At 37.2% G+C, this 13,611-nt stretch overlaps 1 protein-coding gene across 5 annotated transcripts in view; it reads right to left on the reverse strand.

Annotated features, from left to right (window-relative positions):
* The window catches only part of COG5 (component of oligomeric golgi complex 5), a 189,687-nt gene that overhangs the window by 108,167 nt on the left and 67,909 nt on the right, over positions 1–13,611 (reverse strand). The gene's annotated exons all lie outside the window — the stretch shown is intronic.

Raw genomic sequence — 13,611 nt, forward strand, 5'->3', positions numbered from 1 at the left:
AGCACTCCCTCAAAACAGGCTGATTTGGGAAAACTCCCTCAAGAGCTCCCAAACATTACATTTTTAGTAACTAAAACTGCCTTTTTTTTTCCTAAATTCTCTGTGATAAAAGACTCAAAAAGAACTGTAACATTCATGCCATTCATCAATAGCACTTGGCTGGAGTGGAAACCAATTTCATCCCAAGTATTCTATCTGAGCTAGAATCTGGCCTAGAAATCAGAAAATATTCAAAAGAAAATTTCTTACACCAGTGGCCATAAATTACAAACACAATCTAGGTTTGTAACATGAAACAGAAGTTATAATCATGGAAAAACAAAGTATCTATATAACTTACAAAGTCCACATTTTATTCTGACAAGTAAGACTGTTCCTTAAAAATCAACAGAAAAAAAGCCACTTTGCCACAAAAAAATCATTTAAGTTTAATTTCGACACTGCACAGATAAGGAACTGCTCTTCAGATGTACATGGACTTTCAAAATTAAATTTATTCTGGCAACAATGCAATAATGCCTCGGCAAGTCAATACTCCTCTTGGGCTTTTTTTGGAGCAAAGTAAAAATAAAATATGTTGCCAGTAAAAATCTAGTTGTCCTATTTTGGTTTTGAACAGACTTCATAGCATCACAGATGCAAAGCAAATGTACAGCATGTGTGAAAGAGACAAAAACAGAAAGGGGGACAGAAAGGTATAATATGGAACAGGAGAGCGATGTAGCCCAAGTGGGGCATTACAGAAGAAATGAACTTCAGCTTTGAAAGAGTTCAGAACGACAGAATGATGAAAAATAACAGACAGCAAATTATGAAGGAATGTAGTGAAAGGATACAAATACAGATCAATTCATACAGTTTGGTTTTATTAATCTGTAAGAGCAATTTAGTGCCATCATATGCTTTCCACCTTGACAAGTTCCTCCCCACCCAAGCCCACAGCTTTGCACTGCTTGTTCATTGCCAAGGCCAATGGTAATGCTCATTTCGGCTTATATTTCAGGAGAGCATCCAAAACTAAAAACTAAAGAGGTGAAGAAAGTTTGTTTTTAATAAATTTCATGCAGACAGTAATCAGGATTTTTACTGTCTTGAAAATATTTCTTGAAATCTCAACAGGTGAACAATAAGCAGTCCTTGATATGGAGCATCATATCAGTATATAAAATGAAGCAGGATGAAAAGAATGAACTCTCATATTTATCAGAGGTAATTGCATTGAAAACATATTCCAACTGCACCATAAACCCGTGTAAAAGAATTATGCCCTTCCAAATGGAGTGGATGAAGTAAACCATCTCTTTCCTGAACTAGGAAACTCAGATAAGGACTCACCTAAATGAAGGTATGTGACTTTGGCTGTCTTGCTTGCCTAAGTTAGCATGGCAACTAAAGCCATGAAAGCCAGCAAAATAGTTACAAGCAGAGAGATACAAAATATAACCTAAATTTACATGCTGGCCTGAGACCACCATTCTTTTTGTCAGCTTTTACATATTATTAATACGCTATCATTCAATAGCTAAGCAGAATTCCTCAATATAGATCATTATGTAAACGTGTGATGATTCAGTTTCCATCAGTACCATCCCATGTTGCAATAGACCATGCAATGATAAAAGAAAATGAAGGAAAATGATGATGTGTCTCAAGAATCTCAGTCAAAAATAACTTCTTTCAAACATCCCACCAGTTGCGGAGAAGGCAAAGATGGCTGACTCTTCGCTGAATCACTGCCTTCGAAGGAGAGCAGGGGAGATTTTGGTACATTTGTGAGTTTTAATCAATGATGTCAATAGTTATTGACCTAATTTTTGAATACTTCACACCTGGATAAAGGTATACATGGACAGCTACAGACTTACAGGTCTACAAGTGTACAGTTACCATCCTGAACTAGCTAGTTTGCATTTAATTTTTTTCTTTTTGGTAAGATATGTCCAACATTTTTTGAGTTTTTATCACTATTTTTGCACTAATATGTGCATCCAAAAATCGAGGTTGCCTGTGAGAGAACACAGGTAGTTCCTAACATACATTTGCAAATGCCAGGACATACCTTAGAATCAGTAGTGTTACAGTGCTATATAATCAAAGTAATAAAAAAAATCATGCTATCTTGGCCCCTACATAAGGCGGAATACTACTTTTTTTCTTTACTACATATATATAAACTGCAAATATTTCTTTCATATTCCTCTCTCCTTATGGGTCTCTCCTGCCTTTTCAACACCCACCATTCACCCTTTCATACTTACACCTTCAGGAAAACACTTCTGCAAAAGCAGAACTGCGTTTTCTTTAGTAACAGCTATGTTAACTCCCTCGGTACTCCAGAATATGTACAATTTTTGTCCTCAATAAATACATATTTAATTCCTCCCACCCCTCATTTGTCATATCATCAATAATTTCCTGCAACTGGTCGCAGATTTACCTGTTTTTATCATCTTTAGAGTAAACAGGTGTTGCATAGGTTATAAATTACACAGGTTTTATGTACCTCAGATACTCTGCAGGAGAACAAAGTGTTATACGTGTGTTATACGGAGTGTTTCTGTAGACAACTTGAACGTAACTGCAAAATTTTAAAACTTATCGAAATATATCTTATCTCCTACAGCAAAGGCTTTTTAAAAATTTAGAGATCAGCCCATGGCAGAAATCTGCCCAGTCTGCCAGAATTCTTGCCAATTCTTTTAGCAATAATAAAACTTAGCAACAGTACTAAAAAAAATAGGCAAAAAAAAGAATGTTGTTTGAAAGCCAAACTGAATATAACAGTGCTCATACTCCAAACACTGCATTTGAAGTTAGCCTACACATATGCCTGTCTTTCGACCTTTCAACTGGAATAGTATTTAACCACAACACAGACTGACAGTAGTTGCCTCTGATGAGTCTTTAACACCTTCTATTTTGTGCAATTTGAATAGTGAAATAATAAAAAAAAAAGTTTTAAAGCCTTTCTTGTCTCCTCTACAACATTCATTGCAATTTGATAAAAATGGTATTTAGATGCAAATTGATAAACTGTTACTCTCACCCTTAGCACTTACTGTAATGTTTAGCTGTACCTGCACTAACATGAACACCAGGAAGCTGAAGGAAATGTCACATCCCTCCCAACCTACCCCACATGAGCTGGTGGTAACCAGCTAGGGTGGTAACCCTAGTGTTCACCACAGCCTCCAAGCCTGACAGATCACATACTCAAATCATCGCCCAGCTGTGAACACCACGAAGGGAATTAGAGCAGCCTACCTGTACAGCTGCTCCTCAAACTCAGAACAAAAGGGAACAATCGCCTACAGCACATTCCAGGACTGCTATTACACAGCTGTGGCACATACCTTTTCTGCTACCTGTAAAAGTTCTTTGGCAACGTAGAAGAACAGTATGATCCATCACTATTAGTTTGAGATGTTTCATTTACACTGACCCTGATTTTCTACAAAAAACACAGTGTCAAAATTAGGAAGCACATGCATATATGAAGGTTGAAAATTACCATGGATTGAGATTTCACAGAAATGTACTTGTCTTCTCAAAATGACTAAATATCTGTGTAAACAGAAAGAGAAGCCATTGTTTTCATTCTATTATTTCAAAATGGATAAAAATGAAAAACTAAGTCTTCTCTAATACAGTACTGATGACACATTTGAGTTCTACTATCATTAATGTCACAGAGACATAAAATTAAAAATCAGTATCTATTGTAGCCGAGTTCAAAGTAATGAGCTAAATGCTAAAAATATAAATCCCTTTTTTTTAAGGTTTGCATATCCAAGGAAGAAAACAGTAAGTTCAGGCAAGTCTTTTGGTCATTAAAGTAACAAATTGTTAACAGATGGTGAAAACATTTAATTTAGCAAGTAACTGTTATTAAATAAATAATGTGGATATTTTCTTTGTAGAATTTCATAATTATCTATGAGCCAATTTTTATTACCTACATCTCTCAGCCAATTGTATCTAATAATTAACACAAAAGAGTTGAATGGACAAAAAAATGTGCTGCTTGAAGAATAAAATATGTTTAGCAATTTAATACTTAGAAAAATTGAGAGAACGTACAGACACATTGTGTACTCATATGATTCCATCATGATTTTTATTACAGTTCTAATTCTAAATAATATTTAGTCTGATAACAGATTTTTCTCAAGCCATACAAAGCATAATTTGTGACATTTACTGCTGATAGTTAGGAATAATTTCAAGATCAGGAAGGAAACAGAATCTTCTCTAAAAGAAACATTAATGTTGTTCAAATTAAACACCTTTTCTTCAGGAAAAAAAAAGCAAACAGGGAAAACCCAATTTTTCAATCGCATAAACTGAACTTTCTAATAGGAATCCAATCCTGAAGAAATTATTACACCTGCATCACAATTAAGATTCACATTTTTCCAACATCCAGAAAATGTTTTTTGCCAAGCAAAAAAAAATAAACAAAAAAACAATCAAAATCTGAAAATAACTTCAGCAGAAAATTAAATAAAGATTATCAAGGGTCCTCAAAATTAATGATATTGATATACTCAAAACTATTTATCACTGAAACACTGAAAATCAAGAAGCAGCAGCAGCAAAGAGTCTTGACTGGAAACATGACAACACATGGAATTATAGTATGTAAAACTTATTACTGTCAAATACGTATCTCTGAGATATCTCAGCAAGCAGTATATAATCTCTATCAACAGATCCTAAGAGATAAGCTGCTAGACGAGCTGTGGTCTTGGCTATTAACTTCCATGACTTGATTTTGCCCTCAGGTTAGCCAAGCTCCTAACAAGCTCCAAGCTCCTTCCAACACAGGGTGCTGAGCCAAATGCATGGACAACTTGGAAAGCAGAAGCTCCACAGAACAACAATTTATGATTTAGCAATATTATGAGCAATAAGTATTGTGAGGATTGATATGTTCAATAATCCGCACTTTCTGTTTCTTTTCCATTAACTACAGAACAAATCCTGTAACTCATGGAAACATTTAGCAATCTCTGCTTCCCATGGCAACTGAAATATGCACTGGTGGGGCAGCAACTTCGGGCTGTGAACCTGCCAGCTGACAGTTTCATTCAGTGCTTTTTTGGGCTTGTAATGGAAGAGGGTGACTGTTCATTGTGTTCCTTTGCTCCTCCTGCAGCATTCATGATTCCATGTACCTCTCATGTCCATTGCCTCTCAGTCATTTTAAACTCATTTATAGGGGATGGCCACTGACAGCTGACTGACATCTCCACTATCACAGGAGTGTGTGCCATTGTATTCCTTCATGGGATAATCTCAGGGTTAGCAAGGATGGATTTACCTAACACTGCATTAACTATGTCTCTGGCACAAGAATCCCAACAGAGAATTACTGATGGAGAGCAGACACACTCCCTAACCGCAGCAGAGCCAGCACAGTGCTCAACCTGAGCCTGACCCCTCTGGGTACTTCATGACCCTAAACACCATGCAACAAAAGAAGTTGTAAGTTCTACCAACTGAGAAAACCAAGTCAGTGAACATTCTATTGAGTAAAACTTTTGATTCATTTAATTGATTTTATGACCTTCTTTGCCGTTTTATGTCACCCATCAGATTGGCAGCCCTGGGTCTCCTGTGGTGGCCAGCACAGCCACCAGCAGGCTGCTGGGACAGCTCCCATGCACCTCGGCTCCTTCACTCTCCAAAAGCAAGCCCTGCAGAGGGACTGAAGCTCTAGGACTACAAGAGTACAAGTATTTCAGATTTAACAGAACTTCCATTTGATTTACACAAATGATCTAACAATGAAAAGTGTAGTCTCTGCAAGGCACTGACTTTAAAAATCCATGTATTTATGCTATCATAAATGAGAATTCAAAATTAGGTGCATTTTATAAGACATTTCAGTAACTGCTTGGAAACAGCTATTGCTTCCTCTTTAAAGAAAAAATACATTTTGATTATGTCATATTATGTTTATTTCAGAGGGAAAAGCAAGTAAGGCCTATTTGTCACAAACTGGATGAAAACTGGACTTGAAAATGTCAAACTTTCCCAGAAAGCAACAATTACATGTCTCATCTTCTAACTCTCCTGAAGATTCATTTTCAACCACAAAGTTAATTATATTTGATCTGAATTCAGTGAGCAGCATTAGGGATTAAGGCAAATTGCTGGAGTAAGGGGAAATCAGACAGGTCTTCAAAGTCATTCTAGGTAAGACAGAGCACTCCTTAGGAGCATAAGGCTTCAATAATAAAATTTTGTATTTGATAACAGGAAATAGGAAAATAATTTCATTGGCTCATTTAGAGAATACCAGTTTTCCATCATCTCATAAACAAGTAGTGGCTTGTAAGAAGAAAGGAAAATAGAAGAGGGGTTGATGGGTGGGTATTTAAAAATAATCCCTCAAAGTTCACATGCTACAAGAAATGACGGAAAAATTCTTTATGAAGTCTGTTGCGAGGGTAAAAATAAGCAGAACACAATTCTCGTTTAGAAATAGAATGAGATGAAAGAACTGAAATTGAGTATCGAAGACCCTGCAGCAACTAAGAGAAGGGATGTCTGTGTGGGCTGACAGAGGGAATCATTTAAAGTTAATACAATACACAAATCACCAAAAGCACATTTCTGGGAAAAGTAAAAACAGGAAAAGGAAAAAAAACCTCCTTGGGTCTTGATAAAGCAAAACATTTCAGAATACTTCTCCATGTTTCATGTTTTTGAGGAGTCTAAATACTGTTTGCATGTATGTTCTTATTCTACCTTCACTCTCCAAGTAACCATTCATGTTGCTGTGAGTCTCAGTCTCCCTCACCCTCTGCCCCAAGTAAAACTGGAAAATATCATGCATAGTGAGGAAAGAGGAAGTAGAACATGGAGGGGAAAGAGAGGGATCTAACCCCTTCTTCTTTCCGTAGAAAATAACAAAGGGAAGCACCATCAAAAATAGAGTTAAGCGCTATAAACTGAGTCAGCCCTCAAGAAATCATGGCATAGTTCTATTTCCAAATAACACTGGTATGCATGTTTTACTGTGTTTCTCTGAAAGTTATTCCTGAAATTCTACAGAACTCTTGCTCTGCACTCCCCAGGTTTTCAGAGTCCTGAAAACTATATGGGATCTATAAAATTCAGGTTCCCAAACTTTATCGTGATAATAACATCTAAAAATATGTAAATACATAAAAGTAGGACGAGATTTTTCAATCCTACATTACCACAAGCTAGCAACACAGTCATGGAGGCACAGTACTGACTTTCCCCTTCCAGAGAACATAAAGCAGCTGACACAGATCTTCAAAGGCATTTTTTGGAAAAAACAGGGGCATGGTGTGAGGAGTCTGGGCCTGGTAACAAAGGATGCAAGTATCCCCACTTTCAAGTGACATGCTTTATGGAGACAGGTTAAGGAGCTGTTTTTCAGCTACACTTCTCTCACTGCCTCCTCCTGAAAGTGATTGCTGCTGGCTCCCCTCCAGCGAGGGCTTGAGAGGAATCAAACGATTCACTGGTGAGAACTGCACAGAGAGCCTGCAGGCAGAGGTAAGACAGAGAGCATCTCAATGAGGGAAAAACTGCAGATCAGAGATTTCTCTCATGTTAGGGGAAACATACTGGAGACACTGAAGGGACTTGAGAATTACTGGAGGATTAAATTACAGGATTCTCCTATCCTCTTTCACACAGTGAGGACGGGAAAAAAAAGAACCCCAAACCTGCATACATCTTTTTAATTTTAAATTGCAGATCCAAAAAATCTCCAAACATCTCTTGTCATAAAGATTTTGCTTTGTAAACGTGTTTAGGAATTGGGAACTACCTGACTCATCTCCACCACACAAGAGCTATTTAATGGTGTATTATTTGTCACCTGTTACAAAGTGTCCTTTGAACCCAGTTTGAGACTACAGAGCACAACATAAATCTGCCACAGCTTTTTGGCACTTCCTGCCAAGTACTTGCTCATACTCTGCAAAATTATGCAGACTATTAACCTTACATAAATTTTGAAAGTCTGGGTCTTCCCAAAGAATATACAGAGGGCAAATTCATAAAAATTCTTCAGAGCAGTGACCAGGACCAAAACAAGACAAGGAGGAGCCATTAAACCTCTACCTGAACTCAGGTACAGCAATGTTGTGCAATTCCTGTACAAGAAAATGTACTGAAAAAAACTCCATGAAAAACAAAGGGTGCTGCAACACCTTAATAACTCTACAAGAGCTCTCCTGGAAAGAGAGACATAAACCTTAAGTCTCTCTGCTTCATCGTAACAGCTGAGCATTTACAACAAAGGGAAAGCACAGTTCTTTGTCGATTCAGGAATAAAATTACCAGATAATCCTAAATATTTCAGTATGAAACAGCACATCAACCCTAACAAACCTTTTCCTTATCTACAACACAAGGTTCCTAGAAGATTCAAAAGTAGTTATTGTAAGATTTATACAAAGTCAAATATTAATGTAAATATTTCTAAGAATTCTTAGCTTCTAGTTCAGATTTAATTATTTTATAGACTTAATATGTTATTGCTTAATGTGCTTAAAATGTTTTGACTAGTTCAGTCAATGTTGAACAAAGAAAAAAGAGTGCAAATGACTTAAGAAAACTGTTCTTCATCTGGAAACAGTTTTCCAACACACAGTGATAGGTTTTCTGCCCATCTGTTAAACCAGCCCCATCAAGTTGTTTTGAGGACACAAAAGGGGGATAGAAAAAAAAGCCACACAGTATTCATCATGACTTTCCCAGTACTTTTCACTAGCTTTGCTTACTGAAGTGTAACAATGTTGATTCTATATTCTATTCTTAATACAAATAAATTAAGTCCTGCTCTAGATTACGAACTTTTCTCAGTGCACCATCCTAGGATGAAGCGAAAGGTCTACAGCGTTTTTATGCCAAAAAATGCCTAAGTGTAGAAAAGGGCTTCTGCTGGTGCAATGTATCCCACTTCGCTCCAGATCTAACATAGCCCGACTTGGAAAAAATGCATTTGCACCATTACGTGTATGCTGAAAGGAGTATCTGGAAGAGCCATGACAGGAAAACTTCTCTACTGCAGCCCAGAGCAAAGGTACCCAGACAGCTCAGCAGCAAAACAGGGCCAGGGCATTGCAGCACGAGGCTCTGCAAGAGACACTTACTTGGATTTCCAGCCGGCGCCCCGAGCACGCACCGCCAGGCACACAGCGAGCTGAGAATTAAGAATGATGCTGTCACACAGCAGTGCATGGGCTGCTGCTCAGCAAAAGTCTATTATAAGCAAGCTGATCTTCAGCACAGCTCACACTACGATCAAACTGCTTTGCTGTGAATTAGTATTTCACCAGTTTTCAGAGTAAACAAGCAAACAGACAGACAGGAAAAAACCCAACAAAACCCCCAAATAAACTTCTGAACATACCTGACATTTTGAAATAGAGATACTGAGTGTGTGCAACTTTCTCAAGGTCAAATCATTTAACATGGGATACTTGGCAACAGTTGCCTGGTTCTGTAGATAAACTATTCTTTTCTTAATGGCAGCAGCAGTACAGACATCCACTAAATGAACCTAGTATGTTAAAAACCAATGTCACAGCGAGTGAAAATAATTCAAACCAAATTCAAATTACTCCATTAAATGATTGTATGGGTCTCATAAAATGAAAGTACATTAAATAAGCAGAAAAGATCAATAAGATCAAGAAACAAGTGCACATTGATCAAGGAAAAAAGTTGCAAATAACTGTCTGATGCTTCAGCCCAATTCACTACTTCTGCTCACACAGGAGGACTCCTCTCCATGAATACCTTATAACCTGTCCCACCAACTATACCAATTGCTACTCACTTTTACTCTTCTCTCATCCTCTAAGCTTTAAAAATAGCAATAATACTTATATTAGATGTACTAAATTTCTACTGGTTTATGACATTAAGCCCTAATTTTAAATTCAAAGAGTAACAATAGGTACTTGGTGGATGGATGAAGGACGGAATTTTAAGTCAACTTCTGACAGAAGGGGGATATTTTGTGCTGCTAAAACAGCTAATGAAGTACAGAAGAGTTTTTAAAATACAGAATAAGGAAATCACAATAAAAATTCGAGGTGTTTGGGAAAAAATATCAAAATTTCTTCAACATATTATGTTCACAGAAAACTTCGAGCTCAAATATGAAAATGGTTGGAAGGCTTAAGAACTCTTAACATGTCTTAGCACATCTTGGGATAGAATAAACTCTACAAAGAGAGAAAACAAAGATGAAACTATTATTTTACAGAGGAAAGCTGCTCTGCCATTGACTCTTATCATTCCAGTTGCCCAGGGTGTCTTTTTCATTTTACCTTTTACTTATTTTTTTAAATAAAAATGTATTAAAAGGCATACAGAATTCAATAGTGTTAACACATTTATGCTTTATCAGACTTGTAACCCTATTTAAAAAATCATCTGAGTTTATCACCTTTTATTAAAGTCTTTCCATTAGCAGTTATAGAAAATCAGTTACAAAGGATGACAAAAAGAATGTGCAAACTTTGCTAGCAAAATGGCTGTGGTCAATTCTTGTCTTAGAGTCCATGTAAAATTAATTACTTTAATTTTCTCATCCACATTTAGAAAACTGTATTTAAAACCCTAACAGATACCATGGTAATCTCAATCCACATCATGCAGATCACACCAATAGCTATATGCAATGTCAAAGGAATGCTATTACAGTAGAGATAAAGCAAAAATTAATTGGCAAAACTTGTTTCCAGGAGTACTGCTTAAATTTCTGATTGTTCTTTTTACTTGTTATGTCCCATATTCAAAATTCTTCTGTCATAACCAAATATTCAACTGGTCCAGGTTATGAGTCATTCCATTTACTCATTCTGAGCTCTGCCATAATGTCAGCTTTCTCCTGCCCCTCTTTCGCTGAGTCTTCAGGGACCTCCATGGAAAGACAGTAATTCAGACACCTATTTGTATATAAAATGACCATACTACACATTTTAAGAAAGGGAAGTTACTGATCTGGTACCAGACCCCAAGTCTCTTGTGCTTCAGTTCCACATCAGTTTATGCTCAGTTTTTATTCCAGCTGCCTTTGCTCCCTCCCTTCCACATCTCCTCCCCACCCCTACATCCACACAAGCTTTCTGCTGAAAATAACCCCCAGTAGCTTTCAGCCACTGCTCAGCATCAGCTCCTCACTCCTCTGGATACACCTATGCAAGGAACAAGCACCTGTGTGTGGCAGAGATGCAAGGAGAAAAGAATCACAGGAGAAAATTTCTATCATATACAGAAGTCTGTAAATTCTGTGTCTGAATCTGTAAGGCTTTGGTTTGTGTGGACATCAAGTTTTTGCCGTCTTACTCAGCAATTAATATCTATTCTGATTTCCATTTACTCAATAACTCATTAGCACTAATTAGCACACGCCTTCAACATATAAAGAAGTTAATGCACAAATTAGTTGTGGCAAAAGCACTCAAAAATGTCAAAGCAGAAATACAAATTCTTTAGGGAACAGAGTTGAACAGAGCAATAAACTTGGAAAGAAAATGTGTCAGATTATCAGGTATTGAAACAAGTACCTTCAGTGAGGATAAAATGTTTGCGGGGAAAGTTTTCAAATGGCAATTAGACAAGTTCAGATTATTCAGATAATACTTGTTATCAGCTTTTTTCAAATGTTCAATCACTGCCCTTCCCGAAAGAAGAACAGGTGGATCCTATCTATATTCACAGCAATTCACTTACTTAATTCAGCGATTTGCTCATGTTTTAGAGGAAGAGGGATTGATTACTTGGCAAAGGAGAGGGATAAAGACAGTGTCTTACAAGCCAGGGAAGAGCAGTGGTCACTAACCCCTGGAGCATTCCCAGTCTGTGGAGCAGTGATCAGCGCTCACTCTGCACCAGGCGAGCCAAACTCTCACCAGCCTGTGCCCAGTCCTACACTCAGCACTGAGGCTTTACCTGCCCCCGTAGCTGTGCAGGTTATTAAATGATCCAAGTGCGCAGATCTCATCAGGATTAGACCTCCTATGCTCCTAACTGCTCCTAAGAAACTCTCCAGTATTGATTCCAAGTATTGATCCAGTACATTTTAGCATGCTGCTTGCAGAGTAGAAAGAAAACCCAGCACTATCCCCTTCCCTGGGGAGGTTTTTTTTTTGTTTTTTTTTTTTTGGTTTTTTTACATGTATAGCTTTAGTTTCTCCAAGCAGATAAAAGCCCTTATTAATCAGTAAGGGCTACATTTGGTAAATATAAACATTACAGATAAGCATTCTGGTGAAATAATCTTCTTAAATTCTGTAACAATATATTATTCAACCAAAGAGGATTCCCTTCTCCACTCCAATTATACATAACTAACACAGGTGACTTTTATTTTTGTACTCTACTATTTTATTATGAGGGCAGAAGGGGACAGGGTAAAAGACTTCTATGGAGAGCAGGTCAGAAATAACACTACTGGCCATGAAGGTGATTGCAAAGGCCAGAGAGCACAACAAACACCAGAACATGGCAGAAATGATGATGGGAACATCAGCTAAATAGCAAGCACCACCACCCAGAAACTGAATATAAAACTTCCAAAATTACGGTAGACACCCATTATAGAATAATTTTAATGAACTTGCAAAGACAGTATTTCAGACTAATTTAACCAAGGAAAACTAAATGAAATCTCCCTGAAATAAAATAGGCTATACAGATGGAAGTCTAGTACTGTGGGTTTTACCTTTGGGAGTTGCAGCCTGCACAAGATTCTATTCTTTCATTACAAATCTGTTGTGTGGGGGGCGGAGGAGGAGTAACTGTGTTACAGGGATAAAAAGAATAGCACAATTGTTGTAAGAACATCTAGTTTTCTCTATGTATTTCTATCCATTACAATCCATCCTGAACTTCACGTCTATTTTTTCTCATTACCCTACCCTATACTATGTCAGTAAAGGATATTTTAATGCTTGGGGAGGAAGCACTCCATAAATAAAAGTCCCCAAACAGGACATCACAAATTCATTAGTGAAGATCATTAAACAGCATTCGTTTTAAGCGAACAGAGAAAACAAAGAGAGCTGATCAAGCTCCATCAGGAGAGTGAGGAGGACTGGCAGGAATAGCAGCTGTGCTCGAGCTCAGATTGGATTCGTGTTGGCAGAACTGTGAAATAAAGCCTGCAACACACTGTGCTTTTATGAATCCTGCTTTCCTAATAAAAGGCATCCAAGGAATTTAATGCTTATGTTTTGCCTTTCATAGGCTGTTTTACTTAGGATGGTTTCTATACAAATAAATTTATAAAAGTCCAAGATGCAATTATTTAGACATGCTGCTCCTTCTAACAGTGCCCTCTAACACATACACTAACACAGCCTCATTCATCTGAGTATCTCCTAGTGCTTCATAAATGCCAATTGAACAGATGCCACGAATCTGAAAAACATTACTGCTGGAAAATTTTCTGCTATCTGACTTGGTTAGAATAGTATTTTACAGTATCATACTGTAGAAAAGATCAGTGCAAGGAGAAGAGTCTAGTTTAAGCTATACATTTAACAGCATTTTCCCTGTATCAATTTTAATAATACATTTTTCACAGTCATTTATGCTAGAGTCCAG

The sequence above is a fragment of the Cyanistes caeruleus genome, chromosome 4, assembly GCF_971803275.1.
Source record: "Cyanistes caeruleus chromosome 4, bCyaCae1.hap1.1, whole genome shotgun sequence".
NCBI classification, from domain to species: Eukaryota; Metazoa; Chordata; class Aves; order Passeriformes; family Paridae; genus Cyanistes; species Cyanistes caeruleus.